This window comes from Ips typographus, linkage group LG1, assembly GCF_016097725.1.
Source record: "Ips typographus isolate SLU linkage group LG1, UJ_Ityp_2.0, whole genome shotgun sequence".
NCBI classification, from domain to species: Eukaryota; Metazoa; Arthropoda; class Insecta; order Coleoptera; family Curculionidae; genus Ips; species Ips typographus.
The window spans coordinates 8995676-9010168 of NC_138422.1; the positions used below are offsets into that span (position 1 = coordinate 8995676).

The 14493-nt window shown below is 32.2% G+C and overlaps 1 protein-coding gene and 1 long non-coding RNA gene across 3 annotated transcripts in view; one reads left to right on the top strand and one right to left on the bottom strand.

Annotated features, from left to right (window-relative positions):
• Window positions 1-14326, bottom strand: part of Ipk2 (Inositol phosphate kinase 2) — a 34116-nt gene extending 19790 nt beyond the window's left edge. Inside the window, exons 1-2 of one of the 2 annotated variants that reach the window (XM_081986581.1) lie at window positions 14035-14326; window positions 4629-4710 (exon numbers count right to left, since the gene is read on the bottom strand). The gene's annotated coding sequence lies outside the window, so the exon portion shown is untranslated. Of the gene's footprint in view, window positions 1-4628; window positions 4711-4900; window positions 5054-14034 lie in introns of those variants that run through there. The other variant, XM_081986589.1, reaches the window with a different exon arrangement.
• Window positions 12773-13042, top strand: LOC145733962 (uncharacterized). The gene is made up of 2 exons (XR_014179313.1): window positions 12773-12912; window positions 12963-13042. It is a non-coding gene; the product is annotated as an uncharacterized LOC145733962 (long non-coding RNA).
• Window positions 14327-14493: the final 167 nt, after the last annotated feature.

Consider the following 14493-nt stretch of genomic DNA (forward strand, 5'->3'; position numbering starts at 1 on the left):
TATGTAGTGCACACTTTGGTGAATAATTATATAAACAAATAAAAAGTAGGATTTATGTTTTTGGTCGTTTTACTTTATGTCCTCAATCGTAAAATAAAGAATTATATTCTATTTCGGCGTTTCTAACATGTTTTTACTTCTAAATTTAGTTACCAACTCTCTATTGTTCAAATGAATGAATGGAAGGTAGAAAATATAGACCGCAAAAGTGAAAGTCCTGCCACCAGGGTCAATATTAGTTCACTAAATAATACTATAGTAATTTAGTACTGAACATCCTTCTAGTACCTGACGTACATAATTAATACTATGTATTTCTTCTGCCTTTTCACGAACTAAACTTTCTCTCAAACATCCAAACTAGAAACTATTAAGTATTTAATTAAATAGTCATTTAACCACATTAATCGTTATCGACTTTGAAGATTGCTCAACTGTGCACACACTGCATTCACATTTAACGTGGCTGTGCGTTTTCACTTTCAATTGGTATTAAATGGGTCGAATTTATTTGAATGTTTCACAAAAGTTTCTAAGATTAAAAGCCCAATGACGTCAAACGGCCGCTAATTTCACAACCGCTAATTCTCGAAATCGGGGCGCAAAGTATAAATAGAGGGAGGGCTTCTTTGGAACAGATCCGGTTGCAATTTCCGTCCGAAAGTTAACAAACTCCGCACATATAATTAAGTGGAGACCTTGTTGCCGACGCAAAGTGCATGCTCTAATTAAAATTGAAAACGTCCGCCATAAATCAATATAGAATTGAAAAACGACCTATTTACATCCACCTTACGGCCTCTTTCTGTCAAGAAACCGTAAATCTACCTGGGTAAAAATAGACAAACCGTGGGAAATCGACGTTTTTATACTAATTTTCACTGATTTTCATTGAATTATTGCCAGCTAATGTAAATAGTCATAATATACCTACGTTAAAATCAGAATAACAGAATCTACCTGATTGATTTTCATTAGCACTTACTACAATACCCAGTCAATTAAGTTTAGCTTGATAACTTACCAACTTCCAAATTTTACTTTGATTCAAATTTATACATCGTTTCCTTAGTAAAAATTTTGAAACTAGGCAGTACAAGAAGAAACAAAATGAAATCATTAAGAATAAATACTGTTTGATCAAACCAAAATAAGGAGAGACCAAAAGGAGTAACCCTCTAGAGTCCCTTGCCCGTTACTTAGAGCTAGTAATTGAAATATACTAAAGGCGTACAGGGTGTCCCACGACACGACAAAAAAGCATTGATTGATTTAGAAAAAACTATGCCTACGTAGGGCATGCATGAAAACTTAAACAGTTTTTCAGATACAGAAATAAAACTTGTTAACACCCTGTATCTTGAAAACATGTTTCATGGAGAACTAATTTTTTAGCATCTTTCATCATTCTTGGCGGAACACCCTGTACAATATAATTGAGTTAACCGAGGAATTAACAATAGAATACGGTATGGACAAAAACTGTACTGTAAACTATGTAAAGTAAGTGTAAGCGAAAACGGAGGTTAATAATCTTTTAATGAAGTGAAAATTGTCTAGTGACGATTAAGCTTTTAACGACTGAAAGTTTCCAGGAAGATTAGTTATTTGGTTACTTTTCAGGCAGTTTTATTGAAAATTTGTAGTACCACATTTGCACAGGAACATATTTATCAGTTACAGTAACATTTTGCACAAACGAATCATCAGTTATTTTGGCATAACTACTGATGATTTTGCAAGTTATAAATGGAAATTACTGAGTTCATAAATTCACATAAGTTTTAGGGATAATTAAAAAGAAGTAAAGAAAAGAGAAGCAGCCATGTATGATTGGCAAATATTTCAAAATTTAAAATAAGTAGTGCATATTCTCACAGTGTAGTGAATGTAAGTGAAAGCAAAAACACAAAGTAGATCTCCACAAAATTCTTTTTTTTTTATTAATTTTATAGAGATTTTCACTTTTAGAGATAATTTTAATACGTTTTTAATAATGAAGAGACTAGAAAAGATATTTTCTAAAAATACAAAGGCAAGTTGAAAACTTAAAGTCAAACATGTATTTTCTCTTCAAAAAAAAAAAATTCATAACTATACCATATTCTAAAAACATATTATTATGGAAAAAAAGACAAATATCTTTGTTTTTTTTTATTATGGGGAAGGTAAAAATACCCTTTAATGAATTTGCCCTCGTTTAATATCGATTATGGTTATATTCGAAAAGAAATAGTACAAAATAGAATAAACATATTGAGGACTTTCCAGCAACATTAAGCTCTGAATTCATATGTATATTATTTATGCACAGGCAAAATGCATGGTTGACTAATTAATAGTTCAGATTTTCCTTATCTATGTACAATACTGCTTTATTTACTTCATTTAAGTGGTATATAAACACTTATTTTGCATGCGTACCAAATTACTATTTTATTTCAGCTTATTTTTTCAACCGTTCAATATAATCAAGTCAAATAAAATATTAAAAATTTATTACTTTGTCCATCAACTACCGTAACCTAACCTATAATTGAGAGTATAAAATTGATGTTACTATACACTTTTGTATTGAACTCAGCAATAAATGAAATTATATATTATTAAAGCAGATATTAAAGCTATAATTTGAAGGTGTATTATTTAGGTCACCCCAAAAAAAGATCCCATCCATTAACCCAGAAAACCGTGTTTAATAATAATACTCATTAACTCTAATTGTTTTGTTGTACAGGAACTGGATGGTTAACTTTCCCTTTGCAATAATATCTCAAGAATTATGACGAAAAGACAAAACAATATGACATTACCAAATTTTACTTTTAGTATATATCATATTCAAAATATAAACCGATATAAACTTCGCTCTGTATAACGTTAAGTAAATCCAGTATCACCGCCAAAAAAAAATAGCAAAAGTTTCAAAAAAAAACCTTGAATGTCCAGAAGCTTTCTTAACATTTTTAAGAAGACTTTGTTATTTAAAATTTTCGAAAAATGCATCTTCAACTTTTTGATCAATATTCTTCTCTTACCGTTTCTGAAATATCCATATAGGAACTTTTATTTGGGGCACTCTGTATAGTATGTTATGTTAAAATTCAATTTTATTCAGTTCCTGACATATCGACAAAAACATGTTTTAAAATACGGACCTGGGTTGTTTTTCGTTAGTTTGAATGCGTCTGTGCACCAGGTTTTGTTGGAGATTGATCAGTATGATTACCTAAAAAGTATGTTATTGCATTTTTTACGCTTATTCATTTTAAAAAAATATAGAAATTTTCGATTTTCGGCTACCAATGTTGCTTATCATCGATAGCACTATCAAAAAATGCAATAATATTCAAAATGTTCTATTCAGAAATGTAATTACAAATTTTGAAAATGTTTAAAGTTTTCTCAATTACTTAAGTCACGTTTTCACAAATAATTAACTGTAAGGTATTATTTAAATAATTTAGCGTTATCGTTTATGAATTAAATACTGTTCATTTTATTAATTAAATTTTTAACCAGCAAAAATCATTTTTGTTTCTTTTTTAACAGAGGTACCTAATTTATTTCGTTCTCCATAAGAGTTCTAATGTTAGGGTAATATAAAAAGTATGGTTCCTAAAAAACTAACCTACAAAGATGTATGGGACAACCGGACAACTCAAATCCAGTATCGGACTTGTACAAATGTACACATGTGGTACACACATGAGTGAAATCAGGATAAAATATGCATTTAAGTCAACAGGAAAAAAAAACAGATCCGTATTAAAAAAATAAGTAAGCGTCGATATCTCACAACTGACCAAAATTTGGCTATTGTGTGTGCTATCTTAACTTCATCATCAACAGTCATCAAATTTTTGTATAATTTAGCAATAGTGGCCTATAGCAATTGAACACATGTACACAGAGTGTGTTCTTTATATTTGGCATTATTTCCATTATACAAAAGCTAGTTTTGCATTCAAACTCGAGTTTAGTAATAATTATTATTTCTTTATTTTGTTGATTAAGGAAAGCATTTGGACAACCCTGTACTCCAATCACATTGCAAATTAAGCATTATTTCTTATAGTTTGTCAAGTAATCAAAAACCAAATAAGTAGTCTTAAAAAAAACTAAATGTTGTAAAAATTGAATTGAAAAACCCATTTACATTCAATGCCAACAAATTACTATTACAGAACCATCCATACCTAAACTGCAGGCATCATTAAAAAAATACTTTTGCTTACATTCTCTTACAATAATTAATCGAATGTATAAAGTGATTCAATGCAAATAATTACACAATATTTTAGTTAAAGCCTGTAAATGTAAATAGCAGCTTCATAAATATATTCATGGTGAACGTCACACTTAAAAATCGCTTCAACCGTCACTTTAGCGTAAAAGTAAAATTAAAACCATCATGGTAAAAGTGGTAAAACATCGGATATACTTATCCCATTTTGAACGAAAGTTATTTTGGCACATTCATTTTATTTGGCACAACGTCAATTTGTTTGTTCTTTTTTAACACATGTAATTCATATAAAATTTAATTTAGAGCTTTTTAGTTGAGTGACTGGGATTTATGGAAAAATCCTGGAGAACACATTTTAAGTAAAATAGTTGTTACTCACCTATTGATTACGTCAAATTTTGAAGCACATTTGCTGTCAGAATAACACCACTTTCCCTCGACAAAAACCTTCTGCTTTGAATCTGAAATTAAATAAATTTGTTGTTAATAAGAGAATACTAATTAAGTTATAATCTGTTGAAAAAAATTGCAAAAAAACTCTGTTAACTACTATTGCTTTTATATGCCGACATGATAAATATTAATTGGATTAAATTACTATGAATGCAATAATTATACAGTGCACTGGCAATTACAAGTTACTAAACCTACCAAACGAATAAAATTTCATGTAAATACTTTACAACTTTTGGCAAGTCCGCGAATTTAGAGAGCTTTCCGCACTATATTCCGGACAAATGCAGACTGGCAGAAAGCTGGACTCTGGACGGAAAACAATCCCGATGTTGTGAGACGCATCTGGGGGGATTTTGAATTTAAAATTCGAACAAACCGCCGGAATTATCTTAACGTTTCGCAAAAACCCGTTCTAAGATTAAAGAACTGACGTCAAGCCGTCTGAGCTGTGATACACACAAGTCCAGTCGATCTCTCCACGAAATTTAGGTGTATCCTGGATCAATTGGAGAATTAATGAAACAAACACATTTCTAATTTTCCCCGATTGTGGTGTGAGTCAGCAGTCACGTAGGTTTTTCTTTTAAAATAATTCAACCGGTTGATTATGAAATCCTATGTGGTTAACCAGTTTAAAATGCGTTTGTTATGTGTTTGGGCTTTCCGGGTAATATTCCTTTTGGAAAACAGTGACGATAATATTTATATCCTTAAAACCCACACTTCTTTATAATAATTAAATTCTGACATGTTTTGCAAAATGCACGTCAACAACCGATTAAGTTCTGTGTGTATCAATATGCCCATGAATGGTTAATACTACCAAAGTATGAGTTTGTACTACAGTTCGTCAGACGAGTTTCTGCTCCTAGGAAGTATATAGAGTTCTACTCAGTGTTTAATTTCCAAACTAGTCTATCGACACACGAATTTTATATTAAAGCATCGGAAATCTTTGATTTTGTTACCCAAAACATCTTTCATGGTAATCAGTAAAGGAACTGACGGAAAATACGGCTTAACGATCAACAACACACCAATAGAGAAAGTACAATTCACCTACCTGGGAACCATGATCAATGATAATTGGGACCACTCACAGAAGATCTGGTGTAGAATAGAGAAAGCAAAAGCCGCCTTCAACCAAATGGCTAAACTGTTTAAAAGTCATAACCTCATCAAATTCAGACTCCTCCAATGCTATATTTTCTCGATTCTTTTCTATGGGATGGAATCACGAGCATTAAAGGCAACACAAAGAAAACTTGAATCCTTGATGCTGAGGATATCATGTGTGGACAGAGACCAGTGAGGGAGAGAATGAAGAAGGACTTGGAAGTAATAAACACCACCAAGAAAAGAAAGCTTGAGTACCTCGGACATATTATGAGGAACGAAAGTAAATATCACCTTTTAAGGTCCGTTCTCCAAGGGAAAGACCACCAGAAGGAAAGCAAATATCAACCCTTAAAAACTTAAGAACTTGGTTCTGAAAAACTACTACCGTTTCAGTACATTTGATGATCCACCACTTGAAGAAGTTAAGTTGTTATAAGCATGCTCTGTAGGAATAATCTTCTTCTTCTAAGTGCCATGACCGTTTAACGATCGTTGGAGATCATTCTGGCTATCATGTTTGTAATCATGATTTTCTTGGTAGCCGCTCTTGGTAAACCACTGTTTGAGATTTTTGAGCCAGAAAGTTCTTCGTCTCTTGCCATAAATCTTACCCTGCATTATAAGATGTAGAATGTCATACTTTTCTGGGTGTCTCATGATATTTCCGAAATATTCAGGAATAGTAGGATAATAAGATAGTAGGAATAATAGGATTTCGAAAGGACACCATCAGCCACGGTGCTATGCCATATCTTTTATCCCCTAAAAGTAATGCGGGCGACTTCAGAAACTCAAGTAATGTAACAAATTGTGAGTTGCTCCATATCCGTGAATCATCAGAACAGACCCTGGCTATGATGCGTCTACGCTTGTAAACCACTCAGCTGCATTGCAAGTGACTTGAACATTGATGTTATGATATCCCTTGCGATTGTAGAAAATGGCACATGGAAAAGTGTGTTTTCTTCGCCATCTATTACATCCCCTGGAGTGCGAAGGAATTTTTATCTACCGTCCACATTCTTCTATCTATTTGGTAAGTAACTTTCGCTGATTTTTAAGTTTTTGGTGAACACTGATGTCTTCTCCGATGATAGTTTAGATAAAGCCAGGAAAATGTTGGAACATCTTCACCGAACCTCGAGAACGGTTTGGCTTAAAATCAATACATCGAAAACCATTCATGCCAATTCTTGTAGTAAGCGACAACATTCATGTTGGAGTTCATAAAATTGAACAAGTAACAACATACAAGTATTTGGGCCACGAGATCAGATTGATGACTGATGATGATGTCTTCTCCTACTCCAGTTTGAAACCCCAAGATCACCTACATATCTCAAAAATATTTTCATTTTATCTGTATATAACCATCTAACCATCTCTTGTTGTTTTCAGATTCCACACCCAAAAAAATATTTGATAGCCATCCAACCATCCATTCCTAAAGGTCTCTTTCCCACTGGGTTTTTCTACCATATCCTTTTGATAAGACGTCTTTTTTTTCAAAACAAACTTAATTAGATCAGAATAGCAGCAGATTTGAAGTTCTAAAAATAATAAAATAAAGTTTTTTTTTAATAATCAACCTATTTGCGTAAAAAAATCTGTCAGCTTAATTACATTTTCAGATCGTTGCTATCCAGTTCCCAGAGATACTTTTCAAATAATTGTGTAATATTTACTTAGTTTCCTTATAAATAATAAACTCTCGACTGACGTTATTACGGGGTGTGACGGTTTTTTTCTAAAACTCTGTTGTTATGAACGTGTTCTGCAACGTAATGCTGGGTTTATCCACAACGGGCACCTACCTATTTACGTTGCCTGCAATCAAATGGCAAGGTCTGCTATTATAGAACCGAGTATTTTTACGTTCGAGCTTGCGACATGGAAGATAGGAGTGTTTAAAAGATACAAAGCGGAATAATTGGTTTTGGCAAGCCGCGACAATGTTATTTTTGTTGAGGTAGAGAGGTCTTGGTCAAGTTACCCTTTACCTAGTTTTTATTGCTATAATAAGGATCGGTTTTGCTTGTTACAACTGTTACAAGCAGACTGTATTTTGGTGAAGAACAGCATTAATCAAGGCATTGTGAATATTATTTATATTATCCCATAACCTTAATACTTTTTTAAAACACCTTAATTGTGTGAACTGAAGAAAACATCCAACAAAATATTAAATTGCTTCTTTTAAATGGGACCCTGAATACTTGATGAGTAATCTTCAACTAATAGAAAAGAATGGTACACAAAAGGTTGTACCAAAAAATATTCAAAACACAAAAGATGAAAAAAATTATTCAATAATTAAGATTTTTTATTACACATCCATCAATAAAATTACAATTATCAATTCTTAATTGGTGCAGTTTTTTTAATGTGACGCCTTGTATATTATGACCATTTGATTGATTTTTTTGCTGACAAATGACATTCAACGTTAATTTTTTTTTCATTTTTGAAATCAGATTTTAGCAATTGAGAAAAAAACATTACAGTAGTTTTGCTAATTTGTATGTTACAGTGGGATCAATACTCAGAAAAATATCCATCAAGTAATATAGAATGATGCATCCTCTGTGCATTAGACGTTGTTGTTGTGTTTTCATATGTTTGTATGTTTTCATAATTTAATCTTTTCATATATCACACATACATTTCAAGATCAACAGGAACAGAGTTTTTTAAGCTTAGAAATACACAGCTCTGTGGTAAATTACTATTTTACTGAACTTTAGATTGCGGATTCTAGAAGTGGATAAGCCACAACTAGAGAAAGGTGGTTTAAAAAATTTAAAAGTTCCTGCCTTTCACATTTTTAAAACCAGTTTAGTTAAATTCAATCTTCTGTATTGCACAAAAAATAAAGTAGAAAAAACTAACGGTTAAAAATAATCGTTAAAAAACTTTAAATCACCGTGTAGCAATTTATTACTAATTAATTAACTGTAGTGAGTTATACTTTAGCGATGACTCTAAACAACATTTAATGTACCCAATTATCAACCTTATTAATAGGTAGTTAACAAAATTTGACTGAACTAAAATTGTTTGTGGATGAGATTGCTACTTTTGGTGAAATTTCCACTGAAACTACCCCGTTGATAGAATATAATATGTATATTGAACATGAAGAAGAAATGAAGTAGTAATGGCGGACACAAATCAACTTAACACCTGTCTAAGGTAAAGAAGAGTGCGTCCAAAAATAAAAATAAATTCACTTTTGAAAACCGATGAAACCCTCGGTGAAACCTAAAGTTAGTATTGAACAGAGGAAAAAATTACTTACATATAGTCTTGGTTTGTCATAAATCCTATTGATCTATAGAATTATCCTCAGAATTATCTATCTTTCTAGCCCTAAAGCTAAAACTTTTGAAATTTGTGACGTAATGCTAGTTTAGTTGGATTACAAGTATATCTTCAATATCATATGACACTTCAGCTTCTAAAAATTATACAAGCATTTCTATAATAACATAAAGAAAGGCCAGAAGCGAATATAACCAAGTAAACATTATCCTGAACATTACTCATGGCACAAAAATTTAAAACTATGGGTGATTCCATTTTTAACTTAGATGTCAAGTCTTTTTTGCTACCCACAAGATAAACACACAGTTCGGTAGTGCGGATAGACTGTAAATAGAGTTATCTTTTTTACTTGACAGATAACATAACATAGTCAATCATTTTAGATGAGTTCAATGTAATTACTACCGACCAATATTGTTAAATGTGTTCTGCCAGATTAACATTAGCCAACTTTATACTTTGTAAATTCGTAGATGAATCATATATTTTTAGGCTACAATTAGAAACTGCGGCTTACTTTCTCTAAACTAAAAACCCCAAAAAAGCAGTTTTAATCTGTAACTGGTACGTGAATTTACTAAAGAATTTACTTTATTGTTAATAAATATGTCTCTGACGATGTTCTTATCAACAAAACTCAACTACGGTAACGTTATAGAGTGATAACTTCTGTTTTAAATAAAATTAGTATAACTGCAGTTGTAGAGAGTGTGAAAAGAAAAGTTACATAACACAAGAAACCACAAAGAAACCAAAATCTGTTACCAATATAAATTATGATCATAAAATAATGACATTTATGGGTTACACGCTTTACCTTGAAATCTGGAAGTTGGCACAATAATTATTGTGCGACAACGTTAAATTTACTGATTTTTTTATGTAAACGTCTGGAAGAAATGTTTCTTGTTTTAATGATATTTAAAGCGCAGTTTTAAAAAAGTGGTATCTATACAGCCTTTGCTGTTAATGCGTAGGATCAGACATACTTAGTTTAGAATGAGAACATGAGGAATACAATAGAAAGTCGACATAACGTTACATTATGGAGAAATGAATTCTGTGAAACTTTTACCAAATAATAGTTTACTTAATTAAGCATAGCGATGAGGTTATCTCACAATCTATCAACGCCTTTAATACAAATGTGATTTGGTATCTGATAATTGGTAATATCTATTTATACATCACTTTCACACTCATCCAGTTTATAAATTGGAGTGAAAGTTATGAAAGGGACAACTAATCCTCTAGTATACATAGATAGACAAAAAATGCATGTTCTAGCTAGAACACTTATAACTGAAAAAGCCCTCGGAAAAGTCTAAAATTATCAAAGCTAAAAATAATCCACATCTGTTGAATTCATTGACAAGTAAAAGATAATGACTACTAACTTAATTCAATGGCTACTTTTAAGTAACACAACAGTTGTGGTTATCATACTAGACATCACATACACATGAGTTATTATGTAATTATTGTTAAAGTGTGTTATGTTGTCAAAACTGTTTCATTGATACATAGCTAACAATGTGAGTACGCCTGCATTCAAGAACATTGTATTTTATATTTAGAATAAGTGCTCTTATTACCTAAGTTTTCACATAAATATCCTCCAACATTTTGCTCAGTTCAACCAAAGAGGCAGACATAAAGGACAAAAATAATTGATTTAATTCTAGGAAATAACATCATACCTACCGGAAAGTTTCAGTATCAAGTCAAGTTAGTGTTGTTTTTCCTATTTTACCAGACGTCATAGTTTAGAAATGTTATTTTATATTTCTATTTCCTAGTAGGTAAATGATATGCATCTATTTTCGATCACAGAAAGAATGGAACGCAATTTATGGACTAAGTAGACAAAAATCAAGTACTTGACACTTATATGCTTCGCTTTGCGTCAATGAAATAGCACACAAAATTAATAGCCTAGCCTTTAAGAAAGTTATGTGGGTAAAGACCGTATTAATGGGTAAGCAGGAAAAAATTGATTCTACGTTTTTTTGATAGAAATTAATTACCTACTATATCTGCAGAGACTGGAGCCGACCAAATCTACTAGAAGACTTACTTAAGAATTTACTATGTGTCCTTAACTAATTCTACTTTAATCTGACAATAATAAGGAACACTGACAAAACTGTCCACACAACCCAGAAAAATAACAGCTATAAACGGTGTCCAACAAGTGAGTTGCAGAGAGGAGATTAGGAGACAACTTCATTGTGTTCTACCAAAAGTGCTTCTGGGCTATATTTCTCCATTCATGGTACTTCCTTAGCTAGGCTAGTAAAAAAGGTACTAACGCTAGTGGCTAAACATTATTAGTGGTTTTAGAGGCGTGTAAATTGTACAATATTAACAGATGACAAATACCTGACCACTTTTGTTATGGATCAACTGGACTTGAAAACTACAGAGCTTCTAGATAATAAAGTTGTTGTTTTGGCTGTGCTTTTAACATCTGACATTCCTGCTGTAACACATCTATTAAAGCGCTGCTGCTGGTTACTTACCACTACATGATATATTACCAAAGGTACCAGCAAAAAGTACAAACCTGATGAGTGATTGTGGAAAAAATGTGTTAAAAGTATAATATTGACAGAGATAACACATAAAAGCTAAATTAGATGAGTTCATAAAAAAACAAACCAAAAAATTACTGGCGACAGTCAATTTGACCTGTGAAAGCCGATTTTTGGTCAGTAAGGTTTGCCATTGAATCATGACTTTAGAACCCCATGCAGATTCTGCAAATTTATTTCGAAAATTGCTGTAGCCCGCTTTCCAAATGTGCAACACAGATGATAATCATGTGGCTTCAGCTCCTGCAGGAGCTGTTTCTTGTAAAGCTAAGTAATAACCCAAATTCAATTTGCAAAATCTTCTATAAGGTGGTTGGGGGGTTTTTCACATTCTCAGGTCCTCCTCGACTTCGAAGCAGGAACAACTTCTTCTGTACGACGTCTCTGCGGATGCATATTATCACTGAGACTGTGTAATAGCGTGAAAACCATACATTTTTATCTGAAAAACTTGCTGGTATGGACGATCATGTCGACCTTAACATGAAGTTTGGTGAACCAAACAGCGATTTTCAAAATAAATTTACACGATTTGCAGGCCCTGTTCTGGCTTAGAAAGAATCATGCTCGGCCTCAGGTATAAATGGTTAACCTTACTGAGCAAAAATTAGCTTTCAGGGGTCAAATTGACTATCACCAGAAAGACAGTAGTTTGGTCAAAAATCAGACCTCTAAAAAAACACCATTTACAATAAAAACAAGAAAAAGTAAAACAAACAGTTGTGGATAGTTCTAGTAAATATGATGTTATTATTGTTAGTGATGAGAGTTACATGTTGCCAATTTTGTTATTGTACAATTTTCTATAAAAGTATTTTGTTGCAAAGACTGAATGTTTTGTCTCAGATCAGAACTCTTCAAATCTCTTTACTTATGATATTATACTTACACCTCATCCCCTCAAAAATGCAATTACATACTTGCTTAACATTTAAAAAATAATCAACAATACCTAAAAATAAATAAAATTATTTGAGGCTTTGTCAGTAGCATCTTACACCATTTAGATTTCTTTAAAATAAGAATATTTGTTTAATGCAGAGACATTTAAGAAAAAAATGGAAATCAAGTATTCTCACTCTCCCCTATATTTTTGCCTAAATGGTTTCTTTCTAGAGCAAAAAAAAATGCATCAGGCTAGGTTAAAGAGGTGTACCAAATATCACAAAGGTATGTTCAAGTAGAAAAACATCTCCAGTCATCATAAAAGTTTTTTCTAGATAAATTGCCATCAACTGCCCTGTGTCCTAAAAGGTAAAATATGTTCCTAGCTCATAATAAAGTTGTTTTCTTAAAATCAGACCATCCCTTTTAAATATTGCCATGTAATTAATAAACCCTGCATATAAACCTCATTAAGATTAGTTAGAGAAGAGATGTATGTTTGTCTTGTACTGTTACATGAGTGGAATGACCATTGGGAAGAGTTTCTCATAAAGCATTTTAAAATCAAATCTAAAATACCCAATTTGCTCTGAGTGATTCCCTTCGTCTCTCCACAAGTCCCTAGTGAGACTATAGGTATGTACCTCCCCTGTAGGTGTTTGAGAAGAAAAACTGACACACTTAAACCAGCAAACCTGGACTCACTTAATGCAAATAATTGCACTCCAGACAAAATAATGTTAGTAATTTTTTGCACAATACTTGACAAAAACCAACATGTTTAATGGTTGATTGTAGTTGATTCTCTTCTTCTATTTACATAAAAATCCCTTAAGACTGGACTTTTTTATAGGAGACATTGCAAATACCTATTTTTGGTGGCCATACCATTACAGACTGTTCCTAAAGAAGGAACTTATAATTTTAGTTTTAGGCATTTTTGTTAAATTCATGTGAGTGAAACACTGACAGATATAACTTTATTCTTTTAGTCTATTTCAATGAAAACCATATAGTTTGTGAGATAGTTGTGAAAATTATACTTAGGATCCAATGGTGTATCTCCAAGGACTTTAATTGAGGGTAAAGCTACTATACTCTTGGGTTGCTCACCAAATGAACTTGCTCACAAGATTGCTTATATAACTAATTTAATATAATGTATGTAATAACTTATTAGCAAACCAGTTATGTATCTCACAAAGTAGGTAAGAATTCTAAAAAAGGACTGTGCCTTTAAATAGTAGGTAATTCATATCTATAATTTAAGTGTAGGTGTTCTAGTTTTATATTCTCCCATTAAACTTCATATTCAATTTACATAGTCAATCAAATGTCTATTTTTAAGATAAACATACAGCTACCAGCGAAACAAAACAAAAAAGTGTACAAAGTTGTTGAACTTACCAAAAGGCGACTGACCCCAAAAAGTACAAACAGGAATCTTCTACTCCACTTCAAAGGAGAAAAAAACCCTTCTGAAAGCTACTTCAACCACAAACAACTGAGACGACACAATAAATCTGTCCATTTTCTATCCCGACAAAATGATTAAGCTTACGGTTCTCCACGAAAAACCGGAAAATACTGGAAATGAGGACTCCACTGACTACACCAAACGCTCTTATACCAAACTCTGCTTTGATTAATTAAATTTTGCATGCGGTATATATGGTTATGAAATTGATTGGCGAGATTTCAAAGTGTGGTAGTGGGGGATACTTTCAAGCAAATGTTTCGAAAGCTTTCAGTCATGTTTTATCCTTATTTACTAGGTTTAATTGTATTGGTATTGTTGTTATCAAAACAAAGATGTCAAATATACTCGATCAACATGTGACGGAAAATGAATTTGCAGAGTGACAG